The sequence below is a fragment of the Diabrotica virgifera genome, chromosome 5 (assembly GCF_917563875.1).
Source record: "Diabrotica virgifera virgifera chromosome 5, PGI_DIABVI_V3a".
In the NCBI taxonomy this organism is placed as follows: Eukaryota; Metazoa; Arthropoda; class Insecta; order Coleoptera; family Chrysomelidae; genus Diabrotica; species Diabrotica virgifera.
In genome coordinates, this window is record NC_065447.1 from 180,908,756 (window position 1) to 180,932,071 (window position 23,316).

Here is a 23,316-nt window from a genome sequence, read left to right on the forward strand (position 1 = left end):
AATTAAATTCGAACCAATAAAGATAAAAATAAAAGCCATCATTGTAAGAATAAAAGCCATACCCATGCTCCTGGAAGATTACTTCTCATTTGATCGCTATTTTAAATATTTAAACATCGTTTTTTTACTCTCCTGAGTGATTTGGCTTTTTCAGTTACGTCATTCCTATTCCGGACCGGCGATATATTGTTTATCTATGCGGCGCCATCTACATTATTCGAAAGGGTTCCACGGGTTTCAAGAATTGTAGGTCTTCGAACCCCAGACAGACATAGCTAGGCAGGGAGCTGGCGTAACATTTGGCTCAAATGTCATCTAATACAAAAAATACAGCCTAAAATGTAGTAACAATTTCCGTCCTCTTAAACTATAATGTCAGCCACCAGATATCTCACTAAATCCGAATAATATTTGTCTTTCAGCTACAACCGATCTTAACTTTCCTGAAATAGTATATATGTTACCGTTAAAAAACGATTTTAGTTAGAACCCGAATTTACTAGGAAATCTAGTTTTAACTAAGCACTTTAGACAATTCTAGTTTTAACTAGTCAAAACTAGATTTGACTGCTAAATTCAGTTAAAATTAGAAATCCCGAACAAATTTCATTTAGAGTAGTTTAAACTTGTTTTTACTGGAATTACTAGCGAATACCAGTTAAAATCGTTGCGAAAAGAGTCAAATACGATTTAGCGTTTTCGGGGTAGGGTTACAAACGGAAAAAACTAGTGTGTGCAACTGTTGATTTTTCTGCATCGTTGTTATTGGTTATATTATGTATTACCATTATTACACTACTGAGTATTATTCACCATAAGTGATAATGTCGAAGATCAGGTTGAGAGCAGGGATATAAGAATTTGGAAAGAACGTTTTTTGGAAAAGATCTTACAACAGGACCGAGTGGAAAGAAAGTCACTACAATGTTGTGACCAAAGCATGTATAATAAATTAATGCCCGAAGTACAAGATGCGGAACTGTCTGCCCAGAAAACACTAAAACGATTTAGAATTGTTGAAGTTGGCGAAATAAAGAAGTTGGATTCTAGAATTGAACCCATTAAATATTATGTACCTGCTGAAGACATTTTTGACATAATTGAAGCAGCCCACGTTACTATTGATCATGGAAGTTGGAATAGGTTGAAGACTGAAACCGACAGAAAATAAGCAAATATAACAATTGGTATGTTCAATAATTTTATGTCAATTTGTGAGACCTGCCAACGGAAGAAAAGTAAATCGAAGAGGGGTCTTGTGTCGAAGCATACATTGCATTCAGGAATGAATAGTAGCTGTTATAGTAGGTAGATTTGATCGCTATGCCATCACAAGAGGATAACGGCTACAAGTTTATTATTTTTTAACAAGATCATTTAACAAAATTTGTTTTGTTGAGACCATTACAAAGTAAGAGGGCGGATGAAGTTGCTTATCAATTATTAACGGATATTTTCTTGACTTTTTACATTCATGCATTTTACTTTCCGAAAATGCCCGAGAGTTCGGTAATGCAGTTATAAATGCGGTAATGTCATACTGGCCTAAGGCGAAGTTAATTTATGGAAAACCAAGGCACAACCACAGTCAAGGTTCGGTAGAGCAAGCTAACCAAGACATCTCAAGAGCAAGCTAACTAAAGACAAAATATTAGCAGTCTGGATGCAACACAATAACAACAAGTGGTCAAAGGACTTGCGTTTTTTACGTTAACGATCTTGTCCAGTATTTTACGTTTTAGAGAAATTATTTACAAACAACAAGAGCAGCAAATTATTTACCGAGTTTTAGTTGAATCTAGAAATTACTGAAAAGTTTAGTAAAAACTAGTTTTGACTGAAATATGTTTAGTCTCAACTTGAATTTACTGAAAATATTTGATAGTTCTAGTTTTCACTAGTTAAAACTCGAATTGTGTAAAGCTCATAGTTAAAACTATTTTTTCCTAGTAAATTCGGATTTTAACTGAAATCGGGTTTTTACGGTAATAATTATAATAGATTTTTTGTTTCTTAGCCTATCTTCTTCTTCTTCTTGTAGTGTCTATCCGTTTCGGATGTTGGCGTCCATCATGGTAATCTGTCTTTTGCAAAATGCAGCTCTAAAAAGATTATGTAGTTGTTGTGTTGAACCAGGTACGTAGATTTTTCCGCCAGGAAATCCTTAGCCTTCCTGTCCTCGTTTTCGTTCTACTCTTCTTTACAAGATTAGTTGTAGCAGTCCATATCTTTCGCTGTTCCTAATGATGAGACCGAGGTAATCGATTTTGTGCTGTTTTTATTTTGGTTATTAGATCTTTTTCTATTTGAATTCTCAGTAAAACACCCTGATCAATAACGTGGTCTGTATAAGATATCTACAGGATTCGACGAAAAAGCCACATTTTTTAAAAGCCTCAATTTTCTTGCAGGTGGCGTCTGTGAGATTCCACGACTCAACTCCGTATAACAATATAGGTAGGAAAGATATAACATCGTAGTAACTTAATTTTGATTCGTATTGATAAATTATGACATACGGATAACTTACCCAGTTTTTGAAATGCAAATCTTCCTTTCTGTATCCTATATAATATTTGATTTCTATGGAATGGTTTCAATGTTCATTGAAGTTCATACCAAGGTAGGTAAATGTGTTTACTCATTCTATTTGGTGACCGTTCACAATGATTCGTCCAAATTGCTATTCCTTTTTAGAGATCATCATACATTTTGTTTTCCCATCCTATAATTGAAGGTGTCGGGGCAATAAGGGACCTAAGCCACATTTTTTGAAATTTGAAGATTTTAGTAAAACGGGCCCTGTAACAATGGTCTCAAGCCACCAGCGAAGTTTTACGGTTATTGGGCAATAAATGTGGCTACCAGGCTATAATGACCTTGTTGCCGATTTGCAAAATCATGGAAAATTTTTAAGGAAGAACGTCATAAGCCACAGTAAAATCAACATGGCGACACATGATCGGAGAGTGTTGAAAGAAAAACAATTATTTTATAAGGAAAAATACAGTGGTTCTGGTTCGGATTTTGACTCATGACGATTCTGTAAAGGATCGAGAATATTCTCCGCATACGAGTTCCAATGAAAGTTATGAATCTTCTTCGAAAAAGGTAAGTAAACATTTTAGTGGCTTGAGACCTTCTTGCTGTAGGATATGTGGCTTGTGTCTTAATAAGTTATAATAACATTAAATTTACTTTTTTAGTAAAACGTAACCCCAAATAACCTGTTATAAATTTTTTTATTGAAAAAGAGCCATTAACACTAATATTCTATTTAAATTCGTTTGTCAATAACACGTTTTAAGACCAAAAAAGTATTTTATTTGGTAGGTGGCTTGGTCCCTTCTTGGTTCGATAGCGAACACCCAAATTCCATATTCATTAAACACGCCCTAAATGGAGCGTTTGATGAAGTAAATGTTGGTAAGAGGGTTGTAAAGTTTGGTGACAACAAAAAGCTTTAAACATATACATATGGAGGACCAATAATACTGAATATCAAAAAAATTCGGGATATAAAGAAACTTTTACAATACATTCCTCTCACAAACCAGCAGTTTTATCTCAGTATTATTGGAATCAGTACAAGTAACATTGAACAAGACTATAACTAAGTTGATGAAACAGAGGAAGTAGACAGAACTCTCTACTCTCTGTTACAGAAAGAACTGTTGTTAGTGTTAGGTAGACAAAATGCTAGTCAGTGACGTCATCGGTGATTAAATTTGAGAAAGAAGGCAAACAGTTTTATTTAGTTTGAAAGAAAAGGAAAATTAATTCTATGTACACCACCTATATGATAGGTACCAAGATAAGGTGTATACTAATGTTGTAAAAATAGCTAGGTGAGGTTGGTTGCCTATGTATATGTTTGTAATGTTATTGACAAATTGAAAATATTATAATTTAATTGGTTGTCTGAATTAGAGAACTAAAAACTAGAAAAGATAATGGAGCAAACAGACTGATATGAAAGTAATGTATATTATTGTGAAGCTTCCCACATAGGCGAGAAGATTGTTTAGCAAAATCAAGTTGAGAACGAGTGATGGCAACCACCATCACAAAAATTTTTTAAACAACAATAATAATTTGAAATTCATAACCAAAAATTGACTACCTATCTTGTCATGTCACTACGGTCTGATAATTAGATTGTCATCTCCTTCACTTTTGTTGGTCTGTGTCCATTGAACTGGCAAGAACCACAAGTTCTTAACGAGCAGGGAACTATGTTGCCCTTTGAGCACTCCTAGCACATTTCATCTTGTAACATCGACTTGGAGTCGCTACAAATATCACTTAATTATTATGTAAACCATTAATATCGATGTAACATTTTTCAAAAAGTAGCTAGTTTCTTTTACGAAGCAGAACGTAAGTATTGCCACATTTTTCTTTAACCTAGTCACAATTTTAACCTTTTGCATTCATTTTAACGTGGAAATACTTCGTTCTAGGCACTGAGGATGATCTGATTCAGATTGAAAACGTTTTGCAAATCCTTTTGGAGGACTTTTATGTTTTTTAATAAAACTTTTTATACCAATATACAAAAGAAGTTTTTACTTCTGTATGGTTTTTTATATATTTATATATTTTATATTTTATATTCATATTATATAAATATACACATACATAGTGATGCATCCATAATATAATGTGTATGTATATACTGGTATGGGTAATACACGTTACAATTGTACCCGTTGCTAGTGTTACAATTTTGTTCCACAACGACATGCCAATGGTTTGTCAAAATATTATAACACATCACAAAATCCAATCTCAATTTAATAAATATATTGATAAATGTATAATATGAGTCAATTGTTATGCCACCCTTTCTAAAAAATAACTCTAAAACTAGAGCGATTATCCAAAAATAGAAAATTTAATTAGTTTTACCAATATTTTCATCTAACAATTTAACTCCATCACTGAACATCGCCAAACTACGTTTAACATTGCATCACTAAACACTTTCTCAGATGCACAGTTGCCAGCTCTAGTCGACCAGAAACAAGGTGCTTATAAGCAATGTTACATTTGTACCGCGTTACAATTGTACCCGCTCTCCCCTACTAGCAACGAACTCTCCGACATTTCTGTAAAATACTTCGTCTCATCTAATCTTTAAACTTTCTTAAAAACACGTTTAAAATAAGTAGAAGTTTCCCTCATGACATGAACAATCAATGCTTTAATTATTTGTCGACTTAGAAAAAATCTAGGTCATACAGATTTGGTAACTCCGCAAGAATTATTTTCATGCAAAAACTGTGGTAATATTTTCCCGTTAAAACAATTATTAATCTCTCTAACTATGTTTTCCGTAATAGGCTGCCTTTTCAATAACATAGAAAAGCTCATCTGAGTCGAAACCTACAGAACCTCCCAAGCTTGCCAAATCATTCCAAAATGTTATTTATTACCTCTTTGAAGTAGGGCTGTACCTGGAAATTTAAAAGAATAAATTTAGTTTTAAATTTCATAAATTTAATTTTACAAAAATATATAATGTAGTTTTCTCCATCTGTTGTAGTGTAGGTCTGATTTGTAATAATGTATCCTAATATAATAAATTTAATAAAACATCTAAGACAAAAAATTCAACTCCGTAAGTCCTACGTTTTTCTTACCCAATGTTACCGGAAGTAAAACAGTAACGACAATTTCACTAATGTGTAGCAATTTTTTTGGAACTTCAGGTAAAAATTTTTTAACCGAAACTGATATAAAAACCGCAAGTCTATAATATATTTTTTCTACGAGCGTGCAAAAATGTCCACTTTCGCGCACGCATTTTAGTTTAGAAAGTTTCACTTTTCCGCACGCGTGTTAATTTTCCACACGCGTGTTACTTTTCCGCACGCGGTTTTTACTTTTCCGCATGCGTGTTAATTTAGATATGTTAATATGTCCTTAAAGTAATTACAATACATGCACTAAACTAATATTTTGATATTATTTACTAATTTATTTCAAATATATCTTATTGTGTTCCTGTTTTAATGAAATTAACGCGACAATTCGATGAAATAAAGTTATTTTGACATAATATTCGAAAGTCAAATCGGTAGGCAATAACAGTCGTTTTGAATCATCGTCATGGAAACCAAGATCGTCGTCATGCTAACTAAATATATTGAAAGTTTGGTTTTGACAAACTTGTCAAAGAATTAATTTGTGTATGTATTTTCATATTAATTAAATTAATTGATTTAGATTTGGTAATTTTTTAAAGACTCTTATAAAAAATATTGTTCCTAACTCTTCCGCACTCGACTGCTTGCCGAACTCCCGCTTCGCGTCGTTCGGCAAACTGCAGTCGCGTGCGGAAAAGAATGACTTTCTGCACTTGTTAGGAAAATAACTATATTCTTTTCTAATAATATATCGGTTGTACTATTTTGGCAAGGGCAAGTATAAAACTGTACTTTCTCTTGTAACTCTTTCTCGCCTTTAGTAGAATATTTGGTTATTAAACTCTCATTCGACACCTCACATATTCTGTTATAATAACGGAGGAGTAATGTTCACGGACAAAGGGACAGACAGACATGGATAATTCAAGGTATTCATATTTTTTAATATTGTAAAATGGGAAAACATTTATTCATATTTTCACTGAACTTTGTGTTGATTTTATATACTAGTATGTTATAAAATTTACCTTGTTAAAATATTTTTATAGTCGCATATTTGATTTGCAACGAAATTACCTAAAAATAAATTTACACACGGCTAGTTTTAGGAAAATGATTGGCAAACATAACTGGATTATTTGTTTGACTGATGCAATCACGCAAAAAGTTTTGTACAGAGTATAAACTCTATATGTATATTATAGAGAATCAGATATAATGTAATACTTTTCGTTTATATTGTCCAAAAGTGATAAATAATAATTGAGTTTCTACTATAGTAATCGAATTAAAAAAGCTGGATTATCAAAATAATTTAATTTAAAAATTGCGTAGTAGCGATAGTGACTGTTTATAAGTTCTTTCACTCTAACTTTTCCCATGCGTCACGATTCATTTTCAAACAAGTTAAACCAAAAAATAAAGCGAAACGTACGTTGATGTGTAGTTTGATACATACTGTCAGATTGTCAGTGGTAAAATTAGGAAGTGGCTAATATTTCGTGAACGTATTTTATAAAATTATTTTATTGAAGTGTTTAATATTAATGCAAACATTGAGTGAATACAAACACGCTGAATAATAAGAAGAAGAAGAAGAAGAAAAAGAAGAAGAAAAAAAACAAGAACTACATCTTTGGCTTTAGCTGTTTCGTTTTTCTAATTTTATATCTCGAAATTCACGCAAAGGCAAAAATTCATCCTACCTAATCATAAAAATATTTTTTATCGCCAACCGTCACTCAAGTAATTCATTATTGTACTCATTTGCCCTCATTTACGGCAGTAAAGTAACAATTTATTGTACTGAAAGAAGAATTTTACTTCACCTAACGTGATTAATCAAATTAACTGAGATTGAATGTAAGTGGTCGATGGCAGTAATCGATTATTTATTTGAGTGAACTTAAAATTAATTTAGTATAGTTATTAAAAATATTGTACAAAATTTACGTTATTATTAATTAAATTTATGTCAGAGAATGAAATTCTGTAGTATTTTGTAATTATATTTATAAAACAGAAATCAAAACTTCACATATTTAGTAATTAGGTATTCAATATTGATACATAACACTAACAACAATCGATTAAACATCGAAATCGGCCATCATGCAAGAGCTTTCTGTCATTACTGCCATACGAAATTTTTATTTCGTGTAAGAGTAAAAGAATTGTTAAATCTTTTAAGTTTCGTATTAATGCGAATATAGTATGATATGGTGTTTTTGTTAATTCGAGTATATATAGGACAGTGATAGATATGTAGGTACTGATAATTTGTTAGCAAATATATTTATTTAGATTTTCTACTATTAATCACGGGAAAAGCAACTTCGCTGCGGGAGGCTACACTTAAACAATGACGTAACTATTAACGGTATTTTTAATTTTTGGTACTTTACTTTTATTAAAATTAGTATATTATTTAAATAAAAATACGATAAAACTGTTTAAAATATATTTATTTCGTTAAAATCATAATAACAGAAGTATAACTTCTTACGTGCGTACAAATTACACATACTCTTTTTTCATTAGAAGGATGTAATTAAGTAAGTGTTAAGTAAGTTTTATTGTTTTTTATGATTGGCGAAAAAATTTTGTATGCACCACGTCATTAAAGACCCTTTATGGAACTCGTCTGTTACTCGCCTCGCTCGCTTCGCTCTCTCTGCACGTAATATCAAACTCTTTCGATAAAGAGTCACTTTACTGACGTGGTACATAAATAATTATTAAAGACCTAAGATAAGCATATATGTCACAAGTTTAATTCACTGCAACAGCTTTGGTTTTCTCTTCATATTCGTATTTTCTCCTATTATTTTCATATCTGTATTTTAATATTTTTTTACTTTTTACCAATTCTCCTTTGCAGAGCACAATGAAAGACTCGTTTTTAAATGTACATTATCTCGGCGTCAGTTTCAGCACTATTTCCTGCCATACCCATTAAATCCTTCTCAGTAAGCCTATGATTACACTAGACGTGATTTTCAAAGCTATTTTAAATTAAAATTCCTGCACAACGGACACTCTCGCAGACCAATGCAAACATATTAAAATCTAAATCGTCTGGATGCCAGCGGGATAAATGGTACACTATATATATTTTTTTCTTTTTAACGAAACAAATATGCGTATTAAGGAAAAATACCCATGCAGTGTCAAACAATTGGAATTCGGTATGCTGTACATTAAAAATTCAGAATTGTAGAAGCATGTAATAAAGTAAATAAAAAAAACTTTAAGTACACGCTGGATTTTACTTACATCAGTGCTCGCATGACGCCTCACAGGCACCAATATTTAGTATTATGAGATTTAAATTTGTCATTGTTTTACAGTACTTATTTTCATACAGTAAAAAGTGTTTTCTTTTTACAAAACAAAATACTGTATTTTCAAAAAACAATAAAGAGTAAAAAAAAAAATATAACAAAAGAAACGAATGCCTAATAGACAAGGAGAAAGCGGCGGGTTCGTTGGGAAAAATATTCCCATGAGATTTTTTTGCATAATCATATTTGTGAGACGTCCCAGAGTAAGGTTCAAGAAGTCGCCCACGTGAAAAGTTGTCCAAATTTTTTTTAACAATTTTTTTTAATCAAATTGCAAAAATCAATGTTTTTGGCCAGGAAATTTTTTTTTATTTTTTTAACCATTCTGGATAAAAAAAGATCTCTTATAATTTTTCTATAAATTTGATCGTTTTCGAGTTATAAGCAAGTTAAAATTGAAAAAAACGAAAAATTGCGATTTTCAAGGCTTAATAACTCGGTTAAAACTTATTACATATTATGAAAGCCAGAATGTGACTAAATCAAAGTTTAATGCCCCCCCCCCTACAAGATCCTGAAGAAATGTTTGTCATTATTTTATTATTAAGCTGTTATTTTTAAGTAATAATAATGAGCGCCATGCACGTGTTAGGCGGCGAGTGCGAGAGAGATACCATTCCGGCAGTCCAATTATGCATCTTACTTGCACCACTCATATTTACAGCCGCGTTAATACGCTCTAACCGCCCATTGTTATTAATTAAAAAAAACAGCTTAGTAAAAAATTTGTAACACAGATTTCTTCAGGATCATGTAGCGGAGGCTATAAATTTTGATTTAGTCACTTTCTAACTTTCATAATAAAAATTTTTAAACGAATTATTAAGTCTTAAAAAGGGTCATTTTGGCGTTTTTCAAATTTTAAATTGCTTATAACTCGAAAACCAACTACTTCAGAGAAAAATTATGAGAGATATTTTTTGTCCAGAATGGTCCAAAAAACGTAAAAAAATTGTCCGAACCAAAATATTAATTTTTGCAATTTAATTAACCCAGATATTACTACCGTCCTTTTAAAAGGCAGTGTAAATTATGCGTAATTTAGGTTAGTACAGCTACCAACTGATAGATGGCTCTAGATGGAGTGTTTTCAAGAGCCAGCATTCGACAAGTTTTAACGATTTTAGTGCGCGCACATGCTGTAATTGTGAGGTTATCTGTGTAAATTGCCAGGTTTTGGACTACAAAATGGATGCTTATAATTGGAGGTAAGTCTAGAATTAAAAAACTGTTATTTCACGGCATTGGCATGTGGATTATTGTATAATAGGGACTTATGTACGTATATTCTTGGCTCGAATAGTTGTCACGTTGTGTCAAAGGCTCGCCGCTTGGGATTTCATTTTGTTCTTTTAAAAGGACGGTAGTAATTAGTACTACCAACGTGCGTATTGTTTCAGGAGGCCTCTCAAATTGCATGAGCTATTAGAAGAGCTTGATTCTGATGAAATCCCAGTTCCTCCAGATGGTTTGATCATATTTCCCCCAGAAAATGCCAATGATGGTGTCACCGATTGCGACTCCGGCGATGAAGAACTAACTACAATAAATAATTTACCGGGTAGTCAGTTGAGAAACGATGTAGAACTTGTTTTTGACAACGCGACTGAATTACCACAAGATTCTGTGAATTCCAGCCTACCAGAAGAAGATTCGGATGATGACAATATACCATTGGCTTTGTTTCTTTCCAAGGAAAAGCTGCCCCATCAATTAGAGAAGAGAATATCTGCACACTGGATTCAAGGAGACTTGTATCAACACCCTGATTGTACTTACTGGAAAACTCAATTTGGACCGAAAATGACTCAGTCGCCGATGGAAATTTTCAATTTGTTTTTTGATGATGAAGTCATCAATTTGGTTACCGAATACACTAACATCTACGCAGGACAAAGAAATCTTTTGAACGATATTACTCAAAATGAGATTCGATGTTTTATAGGCGTTCTTGTATTGAGTGGTTATGTGGTTGTGCCGAAAAGGTACATGTACTAGACGGAGAGCTAGAGGCGAGAAATCATCGTCATAAGTAATATGGAGTTTGGCATGTGAAATGTGTCTATTGTATATTGATACCTATGACCCCTTTCAGGCTGACACCTCAGTGGATACAGGAAGTAGCAATAAGGGATGAAAGGGGAAAGTTGGTGCAGTCATTAAATGTTTTCACCTTCTATTTTGCTAAACCTCCATCGATTTGCATGAAAATTGGTGAGTAGTTAGAGCATAACTCAAGAAACAAAACTGATATGGTGTCAACGTGCGCTTTACCCTGGGGATGGATGCCACCCCTTCTCGGGGGTGAAAACTATTTTATTAAAAATAACCCCATTAATCGATAGAGGGACAAATTTTAAGCAAAATTTGTTACTTCTAATTATTAAAATAAATCAATACTTTTTGAGTTATTAAAGATCAAAGATTTAAAATTTTCGTGAATAATTCAAAAACTAAGTTTTATGAAAATAGTTATGATTACCAAAATTGAAGATAATAAAAAATAAACGAGATTTATTATTCGAAAAACCTTTGAGAATTAATAAAAAGTGAGTTATAAGTGATGGAATGTATATTTTTTTCGGCTAGTACCCAAATCTAAGTATTCAAGCTCAAATAACGGGAAAACGGTGCATTTTATAAAATATATTTACTAAACACTTGTCAAAGTACTCAAGAATACCTATCAAGTGAGCTCCAGATGAAGTTTATAACATCAAAGCTAAGCAAGTGATGATGGAAATAAGAGAACCCTTTCGAGTTTTTAGGAAAAAGTGAAAATTAAAACATACGCTATTTATATATTTATTTTGAAATTTGTTAACAGAATAATTTTTAAAGGAATTTCGGGAATGAAGTTATTATTATAATTTATTATCAAGTTTGTTTTATTACAATTTAAATATAACAAGTAAAAATGCGAGCATTATTATAACGAAAACTTTGTTTATTATGTATTTAAATTCTTATATATATATATATATATATATATATATATATATATATATATATATATATATATAGTCTTTTAAGTCCCTTTTACTTTTCAGTGTCGGGACATTGACCCGGGTCATTTCAGAGAATGACCTAAAAAATACAAAAAAATGTTTTGTTGTGCGAGAAATCGTTGTTATGTAATTCCTCAACTTCTTTGTTTATAACAATCTTATCGACATCCGGATCAACTGTTACCCAAAAAATTCGTGTTATACGGGCCAAAATACATAAAAAAAACTTGGGTAAGTCCATCTGAATTAAGAAGGCCGTTGTACCCCCCCTGACGACAGGACTAATAGTCCAGGGCGGATCTGTTTTGAGATGGACGTTGAGAGGTAACTCAAATTTTTTTGCAGAAATTGCTTGAAAATAAATCATATAATAATATTTGAGTTATCCTCCCTCTCAAAAATGTCCGGAACATTGTTTAAATAATCAAAATATCAAGAATTGAAGGAAAAATTCGATTTTTTTCTTCGTTTTTTGATTATAACTTTAAAAGTATTCATTTCCGAGAAAAGTTGTACTGGCATAAAAGTTGCGTAATTTAATTTACTACAATATAGAATTGGCTAAAAATTTAAAAAATAGTCACCCTAGTTGCAAAATAGCAATAATTGCGAAAAAACCATACAAAAACAAGTATTTGCATTTTACGTTTTTCAACCATTTATGCTAGACTTAGGACCTTCATATTTCACCCAGAAAAACTTTATGATACAGTAAAACAATACTGTAAATTTCATTAAGATCGGTTTAATAGATTTTGCAAAATAAATTTTGCAATACAGCTCTCGCAAAAAAAATTCATTTTTTCAAATTGTTACAGGACTGAAAATAAAGCAGATAGCAAGTTGAACTTTTTTTTTGGTTATAGAAGTGTACTGTATCTTTCATTTGCAATTTTCAAAATTAAAATCGATTAATTACCACGGCGTCAGAAAATTTTTGAAATAAACAATAATTTTTGGTGCTACGCGCAGGACAGCGGTGTTCGATTCACACAGGTTGATTTCCACCAAAATTTCTTCCAATCTTTATCTATTATATTATTTTCTTACTCTCTATTTTGTTGTATTTTAATTTTTTAATTCCACAAAAATCAAACTAATTTTATTATTGTTTGTGAAATATTGTTTAAACAATTGCATATGTTTAAAAATAATAAACTTTTATTATTTAAGTTAAAATATATGAACAAAGAAAGTTTTTGCTAATAAAAGTGTTATTTCAAAGGATAGAGTATGTGTTTTTATTTCGCAATAAACAAATTTATTTATTTATATCGAAATGTCATAAAAATTAAAATGTATCAATCATTATCAAAGGTCTTTGGAATGCCCAATCAGAGCAACCTATCCGCTGTCCTGCGCGTAGCACCAATAATTAATGTTTATTTAAAAAAATTTCTGACGCCGTGGTGGTAAGCGATTTTAATTTTGCAAAATTGCGAATGAAAGGTACAGTGCACTTATATATGCAAAAAAATTTTCAACTTGCTATCTGCTTTATTTTCAGTCCTGTAACATTTTGAAAAAATGAATTTTTTTTACGAAAGCCGGATTGCAAAATTTATTTTGCAAAATCTGTTTAACCGATCTTAATGAAATTTACAGTGTTGTTTTACTGTATCATAAAATTTTTCAGGGTGAAATATGAAGGTCCTAAGTGTAGCATAAATGGTTGAAAAACGTAAAATGCGGATACTTGTTTTTGTATGTTTTTTTCACAATTATTGCTATTTTGCAACAAGGGTGACTATTTCTTAAATTTTTAATCAATTCTATATTATAGGAAATTTAATTACGCAACTTTTATGTCTGTACAACTTTTCTCGGAAATGAATACTTTTAAAGTTATAATCAAAAAACCAAGAAAAAAATCGAATTTTTCCTTAATTTTTTGACATTTTGAATATTTAAACAATGTTCCGGACCTTTTTGAGAGGGAGGATAACTCAAATATTATTATTTGATTTATTTACAAGCAATTTCTGCAAAAAAATTTGAGTCGCCGCTCAACCTCCAAATGTACTAATATTTTTACAGATGCGCCCTGGTCTATAATATATTTTTGAAATAATATGTATGTTACTAAAATATTATTTTTATATTATTTCGATATTTAATTTAATTTTTTCTATCGATATAAACTTAGTGGCGGTTCTAGCCAGGGGCAGGGGGGCAGCTGCCCCCCTACAGTTTTTACAGTACTTTTGTACTATAATTTTCGTTAAAAAGGCACGTTATCTTGTTTATTCACCGGTTGTGTTCCCTTGCCCCCCACTTTTTTTGGTCTAGAACCGCCCCTGTATAAACTGAATATGTACAGAAACTGAGGGTGTCCAATAATGGGCACATTTGACATAATATTCAAACACATTTTTGCTATATTTTATATAAATGTCTTAAAACAATTTTAAAAACTTATATAAATAATATAATAATTAAGCTCCAAATTTTTGGAGCCTAAACTTTAAAAAATGTTTGTAGCATAAAGTTTAATGGTATCAACTTTTCCGGGAGCTCATTTGATACATATTTCTAAGTACTTTGACAAGTGTTCAGTAAATATATTTTATAAAATGCACCGTTTTCCCGTTATTTGAGCTTGAATACATAGATGTGGGTACTAGCCGAAAAAAAAATATATTCCATCACCTATAACTCACTTTTTATTAATTCTCAAAGGTTTTTCGAATAAGAAATCTCTTTTATTTTTTATTATCTTCAATTTTGGTAATCATAACTATTTTGATAAAACTTACAGTTTTTGAATTATTTACGAAAAACCGCTTTACATCATGCATTTATTTGACGAAAAATTCAAATCTTTGATCTTTAATAATTCAAAAAGTATTGATTTATTTTAATAATTAGGGGTAATAAATTTTGCTTAAAATTTGTCCCTCTATCGATTAGTGGGGTTATTTTTAATAAAATAGTTTTCACCTCTGAGAAGGGGTGGCATCCACCCCCAGGGTAAAAGCGCACGTTGGCACCATATCAGTTTTATTTCTTGAGGTATGCCCTAACTAATCACCAATTTTCATGTAAATCGATGGAGGTTTAACAAAATAGGAGGTGAAAACCTTTAATGACTCCGTTAACTTTCCCCTTTCATCCCTTACTGCTACTCGCTGTATCCACTGAGGTGTCAGCCTGAAAGGGGTCATAATTATCAACATACAATAGACACATTTCACATGCCAAACTCCATATTACTTATGACGATGATTTCTCGCCTCTAGTTCTTAGACTATACTGGGAAAATCGTGACGATTCGCACAACGCAATGGTGGTAGCTGCTATATCTAGGGATAGATTTACCCACATAATGAAAGTTTTGCATGTTTGCAATAACTTGTCATTAGATAAATTTGATAGATTTGCCAAGATGCGACCCCTGTTCGACGTAATAAACAAAAAATTTATACAATTTTCCCCTTTAGAACAACATCACAGCATAGATGAGGCAATGGTTCCGTATTTTGGTCGCCATCCCACAAAACAATTCATCAGGGGAAAACCAATCCGCTGGGGGTACAAAATGTGGGTAGGAACCTTTCGTCTGGGATACATAGTTTGGTTTTCTCCTTACTAAGGTAATTCCACTACAATACCTGAACAATATAAAGTCCTTGGATTGGGTGCATCAGTAGTTCTATCCTATGCAGACAGATTGAATGAAGTATGGCCTCAAAGGCGATTCCATATTATTTTTTATAATTATTTTACTTCTATTCATTTACTGCATGAGCTAAAACAAAGAGGCATATTTGGTACAGGCACTGTAAGGGAAAATCGCACCATGAAATGCCCTTTACCCTGTTCATCTATTATGAAAAAAACGGAACGTGGTAAATACGAGTATCGTCTTGAAAAAAATACAGGAATAGTGGTTTGCCGCTGGCATGATAATAATATCGTTTCTATTGCTTCCTATTTTGTACCAGTAATGACTTGCTTCTCTGTAAAGAGATTTTCACAAGCAGAGAAAAAACATATTCAAGTTCCTCAACCAAATATTGTTAGAATATACAACAACTTCATGGGCGGCGTTGATCGCAGTGACTAGAACATCAGTTTATATCGAGTGTCCATAAGAGGAAAGAAATGGTATTTTCCCCTTTTTGCTCATTGCGTTGATATGGCTATTCAAAATGCGTGGCAGATTCACAAAACTCAAGACGGTAAACTGGATCAACTTGAATTTAGAAGATCTATTGCAACTAGTATTTTGGAAACTTTTAAAAAAGAAACAAAATGCGGACCTTCTAAGCGGAATTCGAATTCGGTAGCCAATTCAAGATATGACGGTATTAACCACTTGGTTCTTTATCAAGAAAAGCAATCGCGATGTGGATATTGTCACAAAAAAGTCCAGTTTTTGTGTGAAAAGTGCAAAATACCTTTACATCCAAAATTTTGTTTTAAATCCTTTCATTCTTTGTAAATTGATACTAATAAAATATATATTATGATATCTGTTACCGTATATTACTACCGTCCTTTTAAAAGAACATGTCAAAACTTGACAGGTTTCGTCATAAAAAAATATATGATTGTGTTTTTTGGTTCCATATGCTATAATTTCCATTCAAATTCGAAATTAATTCAAAATGTTAACAATAAAAGTTTCAGTAATATCTGGGTTAAAAAAATTTTTTAAACAACATTTGAACCACTTTTCACGTGGGCGACTTCTTGAACCTTATTCTGGGATGTCTCACGAATGTGATTATGTAAAAAAATCTCATGGGAATATTTTTCCCAACGGACCCGCCGTTTTCGCCTTGTTTATAATGCCCACATTCAGTATATATATATATATATTTTTTTCATGTTAAGAGCAGACATATGCAACATTTTTTTCTTTGATCTGTGATCGGCAGTTCATCTACTTCCGGCTTTATCCCTAACTGTTAAGAAATTCGGCATCTATTTTTGTTGTCGTGCAAGTTCCAAACTACACTTGAGAGCAAAAACGTCGACTCACTCGATGAATTTTTATACTTAGTAGTTTCATGTTATGTTCTTTGAATTAAAATAACTAACCCAAAAAAATGTTATGAATTATACAGCTTCTAAAAAATAATTGTTTTAAGCAAATTGGCAAAGTGTAAAATTTGTCTTCTTTTGTATGGCATAGGGAATGAAAGTCGCCATAGGAGAGATGGCCAAAATATGGGAAGTTCCTCAAAAATTTACAAACTCTAATAAAGATGCTTAATATTATCAATACGTACAGTAGGAAAAATGAAAGAATACCCATGAACGAACATATAAAACACGCTGTATGTTTCTGTCACCGGGTCACACAAAAAATTGGCCAGCGCACGTACATGTAATAATTATTGTTACATGTACTTGCACTGGACAATTTTCTTTCTGACACGGTGACAGGAAAATACAGCGTGTTTTATATGTTCGTTCATGGGTATTCTTTCATTTTTCCGACTGTATGTGAATTTTGGACCCTAAGATAAGCTCAAATAATTACACTTCTATAAAAAACTTTTATAAAGAACATTTTTATAATAAAAAGTTTTTATTATTTATAGGAGAGAATATAAAATAATTTGACGATACAAAATGCTTAAAATTTCAAAAATTACACTATAGTAAAAAAGTACTTTTTATAATAACACGGTTTGGTTATAATATACAGGACAAAACATGTTTCGAAAGAATAAAATATGAATTTTTAGTAGGTGTATTATAACTTTCAACATTATAATTCCAAAAATTACACTAGTAGAAAAAAGTACATTTTATAATACCACGGTTGTTTAAAATGGTAAATATAATAGTTAGCTTATAAAATATGAATTTTAAGTATATCAAGTTTAACTATTTATTAAAAAAATTAAAAAAAGGTGCGCAACAGCCGTGTTCCAACTAGGAACCTCTCGATCTGCAGTCTAATGCCACTGACACACCATCAATGTGTAGATATCGATTTATTAACGTACTTTAAACTATCAGTGCATTAGTCACATTTTTAAAATAGTTTGAAATAAAAAAAAATTAATTTATCCATACGGGGTGATTGATTAGTGGGGTAAAGCTCCGTAGATCCGTTATAGTAATATATAGCAATAAAAGGTAATAACAAAAATTGTAGCAAACTTTGATAAGAGTTTGATAATTAGTAATCGTAAATTGTCAGTTTTAGACAATTCAGTCATGGTTTGCCTAAAATTTGGATAATTTAGACCCGTAATTAATAATTTGCTCTGAAAAATGAAAATATCTCGAAAACTAATAAATTTAGACATAAGGAATGTTTTATAAAAATTAAAGTACGGTAATGGTACTTTACGATAGTGATATAAAATACAAGGTGTTTCATCTAAAATTACTGAGAATGTACTTGCGATTTGACTCACCCTGTATTCAATATAAAGAGAATTAGCAATATTGATAATTTACTAAAATTTTGAAAATAAATAAAAAAATATGGCATCAACAAACCATTGCCGTTGTGCTTATTTTTATTTATACGGGGAGTTAAACTTGTTACGATTTTCATATAAAATTGGTTATAACTTTGTAAATACCCTGTATTCACCTAAGCCTTTATATTTTTCTAATGGAGAAGTTAAGACGATTTCGAATATAAAATAAAATACAGGGTGTTCCATTTAAAAAAACAAAACTTTGATCTGTCACTATGTTATAGAACACCCTGTAACATTCTAACTAATTTTGTAATGTGAAGTTTAAGGTTGGCTACCATTTTTGTTATTAACTTTTATCGCTATCCATTACTATAACGGATCTACGGAATTTTACCCCACTAATCAATCATCCTGTGTAATAGCAGTTAAATATTGCATTGTTAGCTAGTTCTAAGCTATTCTGAAAATTTCAGGTACCTAGGTAGCCTAGAACTATTTTTAAAATGGAATACAAAATTGGCGGAGACCGTGACAACAACCAAGCCAAGTGTATAAAAATGTTTTAAAAAGAACGATAGATGCTACTGAAGAGATCTGTTGGAGAAGAAGGTTATGAATTTCGTGGACCGACCACAGAAAAAATAATTCAATTTTAAATGAGCTAAAGGTCAGCAAACGGCTCTACAGCAAATTATATTCTCCAATAATTAAAATATTTTGGAGATCTTATAAAGAAAACATGGAAAGTATCAACTGCAAATTACAACTTACTATTTTTAATACTCTGCCCAAGAGAGATTAAAGAACAGCATGGGGATGAACTAAAAAACTACCTTAAGTAGCTAAAAGGCACACAAAAAATCATTGAAGCGAAATTAGCCTGACAGTAATTGGAAGTGAAAGAGTTGCTAATATAAAAACAACTGTGTATTGACTTGGAATAGAAACTGGGCATGAAAAAAGTAAACGGGAATGGAAGTGAAAAAGTAGAAGTTTAAAATGAAGAATAATGATTAAGCAGAATACTTAGTTGATAGAAAAGGTGAGGGCCAACTATTGTTAGAACAAAAATTAAAAAAAAAAGCAGAAAGATAACGAATGAATAACCTCATCCGAAATTGAAATAAAATAGTTTAAAACAAAGTAAGTTATCAATCTAAGTAGCACAGAAAATGGGAACAAATATCGTTCCCATACCACCAGATTGACAATAGGTGGAATACTTTCTTTGGTTACGCCTCCTGAGATTTTCAAAATTTATAAATCATACAGGATGCCGAGGAAATTAAGATTTTTTTTTTTTATTAAACACAAGCTGTGTTTAGACTACTGAAATCTGGTCATCAGTTGACCAATTATCAGTTCTTCTTTAACTTATATTACTAAATGATACATAATCTAAGATCTTAACCCTATGGTGTCCTCTTATTTTTTTTAACAAGTATGAAATTTTAAAACTAAAACTAACACACAATACAACACTATGCTCTGCTTTTACACTAACACTTTACACTAACTCAAATGGTTTTCTTCGTTTGAGTCTTCTTTCTAGCCCAGTATTATCGAGGAGCTGGATGGCCTCGATGTTTACATGACTATGGAGCCGTTGTTCGTGACTACCTGCCATCTTCTTGATAACTTTGTCTACATCTTCCATCTCAAGATCCTTGTGGAGGTCGACATTTCGGATATACCAAGGAGCATCAACGATGTTCCGTAATACTTTATTCTGGAATCTCTGGATAATCTGAATATTACTTGAATTGGCACAGCCCCAGAGTTGGCAACCATACATCCATACTGGTCTAAGTATTTGTTTGTATAAAAGTATTTTGTTATATGTGGACAATGCAGAGTTTCTTCCCATCAGCCAATACATTTTTTTGTAACGGATACCTAATTCTTCCCTTTTCTTTTTAATGTGGACTTTCCAGCGAAGCCTTGCATCAAGTGTGATACCTAAATATTTTGCAGAAGATGCATATGGTATTCGGGCATCATTTATTCTAATTGGAATGTTTTCGATTTCTTTATTTGTAAAATTGACATGAATAGATTTAGATTCATTTAATTTGATTTTCCATTTTTTAGTCCAGTTGTGTATTTTATTGATTGCCAACTGTAATTTTTCTGCTGCTACTTCGCTGGTATCACCTAATGCTAAGATAGCGGTGTCATCTGCAAATGTGGCTATAGTATCATTTTCCATTTCAGGTATATCGTATGTGTATAACAGGTAGAGAACAGGACCTAATACGCTTCCTTGAGGGACTCCTGCTCTGATTTCTTTTAGATCAGTGTACACGTCTTCTTGCTTAATTCTGAAATATCTGTCAGATATATATGATTGTAAAATTTCTGAATATTGTTTAGGCATAAGAATTTTGAGTTTGTAGACTAAACCTTCATGCCAAACTGTGTCGAAGGCCTTAGCTACGTCTAAAAAGATTGTAGAACAGACTTTCTTTTCTTCTAATGATTTCTCAATTATGTTAGTCATTCTGTGTACCTGATCAATCGTAGAATGTTTATTTCTGAAGCCAAATTGGTGGTTTGGAATCATTTTTTTCTCTTCTATTATTGGTTTTATTCTTTTTAGCAGAAGTTTCTCAAAAAGCTTCGACATCACTGGTAAAAGTGATAATGGTCTATATGAAGACACTTCATTTGGTGATTTTCCTGGTTTTGGTATCATTATAACCTCAGCTATTTTCCATAAATTTGGAACATATCTCAATCTATATGCAGCATTGATGATGTTGGTCAATTTGACTATGGCTTTACGAGGCAGGTTTTTTAGTAATTCTCCAGTAATTAGATCATATCCTGGTGCCTTCTTAGGATTTATATGGTCTTTTATTTCATCAGCTACTTCCTTCGGGGATGTTGGTCTGATTCTCTCCTCTGTCTGATTAGGCTCTATCGATATTTGATCATTATTTTGGTCATCATGCGGTTTAAATGTATTTTCTAAATATGTGGCAAATCTCTCTGCCTTTTGCTCATTACTTCTAGCCCAGCTACCATCTTCTAGTTTAATGAGTGGAGAATGGGTTACTGGTCTTTTTAGCCTTTTTGTAGCTTTCCATAGAGAGTACTCTGTGCTACTATTATCCGTCAAGTCTCTCAGGTAATAACTGATTGACTCATTTTTTATATTTTGAATCTCTCTTTTAAGTTTTTGACTAGCATTGTTTAAATTTGTTTTATCTTGGGGTGCTCTGGTTTGTTGCCACTTCCTTCTAAGTTTTCTCTTCTCTTTAATTAACTTTTTAATTTCTTTCGGATAGTTGTTTCCTTTGACGTTTGATCTTATAGTAGGAGTACTTTCCCATGCCGATTTTTGTATATTTTGTACAAGCAACTCAACTTCCTCATCTAGTTGTTAAGGTTTTTTTAATGGTACTGCTAGTTCAATTCTATCTTCAAGGATTGATCTAAAACTTTCCCAATCTGTTAGTTTATTTGTTAGTATTGGGTTACAATCCTTTCTGATAATCGTGTCACTCACAGTGAGTATTATGGGTGAATGATCTGAGTTCATATCCCAACCTTCATTAATATCTACATAGTTGGATGAAATATTTTTAATAACAAAGAAATCAATTAAGTCCGGTATTTTGTTTGTATCTATTGGCCAATAAGTCGGTCTACCTGTTGATATTACTTCACATTTCTGTTCTTTTATGGCTGCCAGTAACTCTTTTCCTTTAGTTGTTGTTAATCTTGATCCCCATTGGGTGTGCTTTGCATTAAAGTCACCTCCAATGATATATCTTTTTCGCAAACTTTTCAAGTATTCTACATACTGTTCTTTTTTAATGGAATGCTTAGGGGGGCTATAAATTGAGCTTACATTAACTTCGCAATTAGTTTTGAGTTTGACACATACCGTAGTTGCTTGTATGTGTTCTGTTTCATATTTTAGCTCCTCATAATGTTCAATGTTATCTTTTATTATTAGTGCGCTGCCTCCTTTGGCTGCATTGTCAGGATGTATAGTGTGGTATACCCTGTATCCTCTAAGCTTTATAAAAGATTGTTTCGTGAAATGTGTTTCAGCTATGAGACATAAATCAACTTCTTCTGTATCTAGGATAGTTTGCAGTTCATTTTTATGTTGTAGAAGCCCATTGGCATTCCATTCCATGATTCGTAGTTGCTTAGCCATTTCGAATTTTCGGTATAGCTCCTTTAGCGCTATGTTCCAATCTAGTAACGCGTATATCTATTTGTGTTATTTTGTCATCTATCTTGATGAGTTTTTCTAATATTATTTTCAATGTATTCTCGGTTTCCAATTCTTGGTCCGTTTGTTTTACGTTATTTACTACATCACTGTATTTTCTATTTGCAGTGACGTTTTGTACTTTTGGCTTTTCCTTCTCATTGACCCTTTGTGGTGGTTTTGGTAGACTGGCCTTATTTGTTCTCTGATTTCTCAGCTTTTGTATTTTTTTGGCTACATAACATCCTTGGTAGCTTGCAGGATGATTTTCACCACAATGGATACACTTTGGTTCCTCTTTTAGTGGTTTCTGACAATCTTTGGTAAGGTGCTTACCGATGCATTTAACACATCTTGGTTCCTTATTATAATATTTCCAGGTATGACCATAGGCCTGGCATCTTTTGCACTGTGGTACCAGCTTCAAGCTCCTTAGTGGTTCAATTTCTACTCTCATGCTTAAAATGTCAGTTATTCCAAAGATTTTGTTTATATCTTCATCTTGTCTGAACGTCAGGATGAACATATCAAGAGGTTTTTTAGTTCTCCACTTCAATTTCTTATCAGCTTGTATAGCTTTATATCCTCTTCTTTGTAGCTCCTTTACTATGTCATTAGGCTGATAGGAATGATGTAGTTTCTTAACCATTACTCTGATTGGTCTTTCTTGTTTATTTTCATATGTGTGATAGG